Genomic DNA, 7,519 nt, shown 5'->3' with positions numbered 1-7,519 from the left:
AATGAGAAGACAAATTCATTTAACACATATTTATTAAGTGTCTATTATGCTTCAAGCATTGTGTTAGGCACCGGGGATACAAGGATGAACATAGCTATAAAGAGTCTATTTTCAAGGAGCCCACAGGAAGCTGTGGGAAACAAACAGCAATCAAACAATATCACTATGAAATTTCAATTACAACCTGAGGTGAAGGTTTGAAAGTAAACGAAAATAAATCCAGAAAGCAATTGACAATAGAACAAAATCTACCTGAGTGTGATGAAGAAGGCTTTCATTAGCAAGTAACATTTGAGGTGACATTTAAAAGATGAGAAAGAGTGTTAATTAGGTGAAAAAAGGAAGGTGAAAGAGGAAGACTTCTGAACCAGCAGCTTTTAAACCTTCTTGTAACCAAAAATATGTACAAATATTTTAAATTATAATACTCATGCAAACATATACATATATTAAATTTAAACAAAAAAGACTCAATGATGTTGCTAAATATGCAACAATTGTGATGCTTATTGGTGCATGGTAAGCATCTACCACATTTTATGAGCTTGCAGACTGATGAGTGCCTGAGATGACCTTCATATTCTATGCCACGTGGAATATCTGAAGGTGTCCCTTCATCCATCTCTAGATGCATGAAATTATAAGGTGAAACTTATAATTTCTCTAGGATTTATGCCAAGAAGTTATATTGCTGGGTCATGAGATGTCCATTTATTTCACAGAAAGCTAAGGCCTGGCAAGAATGCTCTTCAGATAGCCATCCCAATATTCATCCTTATCAGGTGAGCAGAAAAATTCCCATCCTCTCATACTCTTGAGAACACTAGGTATATTCCAGTTTTACAGAGTTTGCAATATTTATAGTTATAAAAATATCTCTCATTTGTTCCTTTAATTTGCAATTCTCTGATCTTTGTTGTTGATAGAGCTTACTCTTCTTTGCATTGACTATTCATACCTATTGCCTTTTTTTGTTTGTTTCTATAGGGTTTCCCATCTTTTTTCCCATTACTTTGAAGAAGCCCCATCTATAGTCTAGATAATTTCAGTTTTTTTTAAATTTGGATTTCACAAAGAACTGCTGTCATCCTCTCAACTGTTAAACTTTGTCCGTGATACCCTTCCCAGGATAGAACATTTTAATTTTGACGTCTTCAAATTACTCGATGTTATACCTATGAATTTGTGCTGTTAGAATCTTGCTTTAAAATCTTTGCCCACTTCTAAGGCTAGAGAGGCATTCCTCTTCATTTTCTTTTACAAATTTTATGATTTGATCTTTAATACTTTAGTCCTGAATCCATCTAGAGATCATCCTTCTAAGGAATGATTAGACAAAGACTCAGCTTTCTTTTCCTTCATATAATGAATTAGTTTCCACAATGCTATTCGCTATTAATGTGTAATGCCCTTTTTCTCATATAGAGAAGGCAGTAACTTGGGGCATTCCATTCTGTTCCATTTTTATGTTTAGCATATACTAGTCTGTTTTCAAGATGCTAATAAAAACATACCCAAGACTGGGTAATTTATAAAGGAAAAAGGTTTAATTGACTCACAGTTCCACATGGTTGGGGAGGCCTCAGGAAACTTACAATCATGGAGGAAGGGGAAGCAAACACGTCATTCTTAACATGGTGTTAGGAGAGACAGGTGCTGAGCAAAAAGGGAGAAAGCCCCTTATAAAACCATCAGATCTTGTAATAACTCACTCACTCACTATCACAAGAACAGCATGGGGGAAACTGCCCCCATGATTCAATTACCTCCCACTGCGTCCCTCTTACGACACATGGGAATTACAGGAACCACAATTCAAGATGAGATCTGGGTGGGGACAGCCAAACCATATCAGCCACATTCACCACCAGAAGTGTAGATTCTCTGGCTGCTCTGATGTTTCACTACACTGTAACATTCGGTATACAAATCCCTTTCCTTGAATTTTATTTTTCCTCTACAATTTACTTACTTCTGTTTAGGAGTATTTTTTAAAAGATCTTTTAGAATTAGTTTAGCACTGTTAAGCTTAGTTAAAAAATATTTTCAATGGTAGTGTATCTTACTGTATAGTAATTTGCAAGGGAATTCTCTTTTTCATTTTTGCTTGGGTTCTCACACAAAAAAAGCATGAGACAAAACTTCTGTGTAGGTAAGTTTTCGGAGGATGTGCTCCCCAGGAGCAAAGCAGGAGAATGAGAAAGAACACGGAATGAGGAAGATCCAGTATAAGAATGCAAAGGATGCTGGGTGCAGTGTCTCACACCTGTAATCTCAGCATTTTTGGAGGCTGAGGCAGGTGGATCACTTGAGGTCAGGAGTTTGAGGCCAGCCTAGGCAACATGGTGAAACCCTGTCTCTACTAAAACCCAGTAGTGTACATCTGTAGTAGCACCTACTCTGGAGGTCGAGGCAGGAGAACTGCTTGATTCAGGAAGGAGGAGGTCTCAGTGAGGCCGAGATCACACCACTGCATTCCAGCCTGGGCAATAGAGCAAGACCTTCTCTCAAAAAATAAAAGTAAACAAGCAAAGCCTGAGTCATGTGCAAGCGGGACCTCCTGGGAAGCTTATTGATTACTGATTGCTGCCATCAATTGTATCTTTTTTCTTCCAAGCTTGGCTCTTGTCTTTTTTTTTCAAAGCCCTCTTTGCATCTCAGCCCTGTCCCATCTGCTCTATTAAGTGATGCTTGTTAGTTGTAGCACCTGCCCTTCCAAACCAGGAAGAGGAAGTCTAGAGACTTTAGTTTCTCCATTATTTATTCCTACAAGTTCCCCTCAATCCTCAAATAATGTCCATAAAAATCGTGTGTTCCCATGAATGTCCAGAGATCCCCTCTTTTCTCCAATGTGACATCTTCTGTCTCCTGCAATCAAACACTCAACAATTTTTACTGAAGTCGTTTCACTCCTCCATCCCCAAAGTGCACACAAGAGCTGTCCCAGTTTTCTTTCTTTTCATTCCCAGATGGCCCTGTTAGTGTTGAGTTTCTTGAACTCAAATTTTGCTAGACAACAACAGATGTACTCTCACACAGACAACAGCCTTTCGTACTATTTTGTATTGTAGAATTGTTCAAAAAACAAGAAAGTGAGAAAGGGAGAATGGGGGATAGAGTAGGAGAGATTGCAAGGAGGGAGGAAAGGAAGAGAGGGAAGGAAGAAGGGAGAGAAGGAGAAAGAAAGAAAAAAGAAACAAGAAAGACAAAGGAAGGAAGGAATGAAGAGAGAGAGGAAAAAAGAAACAGGAAGAGAAAGAAAAAGAAAGAAAAAACAGGAAGAAAGAAAAATAATAAAAAAAGAGAAAGGAACAGAGAGAAACAAAAGGAAAAAAGAAAAGAACAAATAAAGAAAGGAAAGAATGGTGAAAGGAGGAAGGGAATGAGAGACGAAGGAAGAAGGAAAAATGGAGGAAGGAAAAAATTTTTAAAAATAAATAATATAGGCATTATATAACTACCTATGACCTTGAAGCTCCTACTTCGATTTGTTCCACTTTCCCTATCAAACCATTGGACACCTTACATGCATTGATGGATTTAACTCCTAAAATAGAAATGTAATATAACTGCTTAGTTTTTCAAATTCATTCAATTCATTATGGCATGCTCTCTCTCTTACACTAAATATTTTTTTAAAAGTAGAGATACAATTATTATCTTCTTCCAGCAATAGAGACTTTGGCAGTATATAGTTTAGGCACAGGCTCAGCCACAATGACATCATCTAAGATCAGAAAGAGAACAGAAAGAAAAAGAGCCACTGCAGAGTGCACTAAGTTAGGGCAGGGTCAGCCCTGCTACACCTGCAACCCACAGCCTCTCCTCTGTGGGACTCACTGCTTCCTCCCCTCCATCTCTCTAGTGCATGAACCACATCTCTAATAAACACACGACTCTGTCTCTACTGCCCCACATCACGGATCCCCAAGCCCTAGGCCACACATGGGTACCAGTCCCTGGCCTGTTAGAAACTAGGCTGCATAATAGGAGGTGACTGTGGGTAAGCAAACAAAGCTTCATCTCCCCATTGCTTGCCTGAGCTCCCCATTACTGCCTGAGCTCTGCCTCCTGTCAGATCCGTGGCAGAATTAGATTCCCATAGGAACTCAAACCCTATTGTGAACTCCACAGGCAAGAGATCTAGGTTGCACTCTCCTTATAAGAATCTAATGCCTGGTGATCTGTTACTGTCTCCCACCACCATCAGATAGGACTGTCTAGTTGCAGGAAAACAAGCTCAGGGCTCCCACTGATTCTACATGATGCTGTGTTACATAATTATTTCATTAGGTAGTATGATATAATAATAGAAATACAGCCAGATGTAGTGGCTTATGCCTGTAATCTCAGCACTCCGGGAGGCTGAGGTGGGTGGATCACCTGAGATTGGGAGTTCGAGACCAGCCTGACCAACATGGAGAAACCCTGTCTCCACTAAAAATACAAAAAATTAGCCAGGCATGGTGGTGCATGCCTGTAATCCCAGCTACTTGGGAGACTGAGGCAGGAGAATCTCTTGAACCCAGGAGGTGAGGGTTGCATTGAGCTGAGATCACATCACTGCACTCCAGCCTGGGCAACAAGAGTGAAAATCCGTCTCAAAAAGCAAAAAAAAAAAAAAAAAAAAAAAAAAAAGAAAGAAAAAAAGAAAGAAAGTGCACAATAAATGTAATACACTTCAATCACCCTGAAACCCTCTCCCCCAACCTGGTCCATAAAAAAACTGTCTTCCACAAAAACAGTTTCTGGTGCCAAAAAGTTGGGGACTGTTGCCTGACACCATCTCTTTGTCCTTCAATACTCCTCTTATCTCCTGCCTCCTTCTGTCAGAGGAATTTGAACAAGAGCAACTCCATTTTGAGTGGGGGCTATAAAAATGAGGTTGAGTCTTGCTGCAGTCCCAGAAAATTAGGCATTCCTAGACTCTAGATATTTATGGTTAAGAAAACAAACTTATGACGTTTACTGAAACAGACTCAGACTTGGGAGTGTTGAGGCATTCTGTTGTCTGGAGAACAAGGGCATTCCTAATTTTGCTTTAAATATAATAATATCAACTCTTGCAACATACAGTAATTAGGAAAATTAATGCTTTGTCACAAACCCATGTAGCAGAGCACATCTCCCCAAGAGCTATTTTTATCTTATGTATACACAAGTGTTAGAAACAAGTGCTCAGTGCTACAAAGAAAAACCCCAGCAATTAGACAGAAAATTTCTCAGCAAGGCAACTTTATTTCTGCAGAACAGTGCTGCCTGTGCCTGATGCAATTCCAAGAGCACATAGAACAAAGGAAGGGGCTTTTAACCCTAATGCAGTCCCTGCTTCTGTGTCCTTCCCCTATTGGCTGGGGTTGGACCTCACAATCAAAACTGATCCCGGTTGGCTTAGATCTAAACTTTTTCCAAATAGGGTAAATGTGCAATTTGTGAGAAAAAGAGAAGAAGGGAGAAGACAGTAGGGTTGATTTACAACTTGTATAACTTATTCCCAGGAAGTTGAGTCTTTGAAGAGGAACTTAGTTGTCCCAACAATTTCCCGCTTTTCTGTTTTGTAGTTCTTTCTCTGCAAATTTCTTTAACAAGATCTGGCTTTGTTGTTCTTCTAGATCATCTAGGAACAAGAGCATATCTGAGTACCAAGGGGAAGAGGTAGGGGGAGTTTTTGTTAGAGCTGGTTCTATGAGTCTTTGGGTTAACCCGTGAATACAAGGTATGAAACAGCAGCCCACAAGGATAAGTACATCTGTAACAATTGCCAAGGAGGTAAATATTGAGGTCATGAATGCCTTCTGTTTTCCAAACCACCTTTCCATGAGGCCCCTAAAGGGGTCATCTATTCCAGAGTTTTTGGCTAATTCATTTGCTAGGGTGGTAAGGTCTTGTAAGGCTTTTGCGATTGTTCCATTGGAGGCTGTATTATTTGGGATAAAAGTACAACATTGGACTCCAATCATGACACAGACCCCACTCTTTTCTGCCAACATCATTTCAAGGGCTATCCGATTTTCCCAGGCCATTTGATGTGTGGGGCCTAACTGTTCAGCGATTCCCTTGATGGCATCTCTGGTATAATTGATGAATTGCTGTTGATATGTATATAGTTTTTCCAGTCTACGTTTTTATTCATAGTTGGCCACCAGAACAAAACAGATTTTAACCCAGCAGCTATTTGATTTTGAGCTTTAAATTCATTTAGTACCCCTCACGGGACCCTGATGGCATCTATGTAAATATGGGGGTCAAATGACAAGTGAGAGCTCTCTCTCTTTTTCCAGGTTAGTTCTCTATTCTCTTGTGGATGAAATGCCAGTGTGAAAGGGATAGCCAATTGGATTAGAGCACAAGTGCTGCTCCAATTGCTTGGCAATGTACCAGTAAAGGTCCTCCACAATACCACCACACATCTCCTCCGGGGCGGACAAGGGCCAACTGATTAGTGAGCTCTTGAAAAGGCTTGGAATCACTACACCCCATTAGATTTCCAAGGGATGTCAAATTTTCCACTTTTCATGACAGACATGAGGTAAAATTGGCATCGGGAGCTAGAAACTGAATGGACCTCGTGGGCTGACCCACAGGACTCTTGACTTGTGGAAACAGTAGTGAAAGGGTAGGGCATGCCTTGTTTCCCGAGGCTGTGGGGTGCTGAAAGAGAGCCACCATATTGATCATACCTGGCTGGTTAGCCTATCTGAATGGAAAAGGAAAAATTTGGGTTTCTAGCCTGCCCATTGCACAAGGATAACAATTCCTTTTATTTAGGGTGTAAACAGAATATTTAATCTATTCCAGCCAGGCCTTTGGATCTTGGTACCTGGTTTCAATGGCTAGAGTTTAAGTTTTTGACTTCTACTACAACACTTTGGTTTTATCACTGCGCATGGAGAGAGAAATGGTTTGATTTGGTGGGCTTGGGGAGTAGGAGGCAGTAAGAAGGAGAAGAGGGTGAATGAAGTGCATTTCAAAGTAGCCTATAGGGTCCCACCCAGCAACATTGCCTCCCATGCCATAGAAGCATCTTAAAGTATGATTAGAATTGGTAGAGTTGGTGACATTAATAGAGATTTGCACTGGGTTACATTGTCGGAGTTGGCAATTAGAGGGGGTAGTTCATTTGGTAAAGAGGATGTAGGGCTTTAAAGCGGTGCAGAAACCTTGTGTGGAGGTCCAGTCCTGATACTCAGTAGTCCAGAGAACATTTTCCCAAGAAGCACAGGACAGGAATTGGCCCAGAGAACTGTTTACTACAAGGGTTGGGGCAAATATATTTTTTCTGAAGAGGCTAGCTGTCTTTGGCTTTGGAGATCTCCATAGGGTATGACAAGATAGGCATGAAGAAAACTGTTTGGGGAAAGGGTGATCAGGTTATATTGATAATGAAATGTCCTTGGGCAACTAGAGGGAGAAGTAAGAGACAGATTAAACTCTTTTGAATGTTAATTTGGAAGGTGTTGGTCCTGGAGGGATGGTCCATGATCCCACAAGGATGGGGCCCTTTTTACCCATGTGTGAT

Source organism: Gorilla gorilla, chromosome Y, assembly GCF_029281585.2.
Source record: "Gorilla gorilla gorilla isolate KB3781 chromosome Y, NHGRI_mGorGor1-v2.1_pri, whole genome shotgun sequence".
NCBI lineage: Eukaryota > Metazoa > Chordata > Mammalia > Primates > Hominidae > Gorilla > Gorilla gorilla.
The sequence above is the reverse complement of the archived record's forward strand: the minus strand, read 5'-3'. Positions refer to the sequence as shown.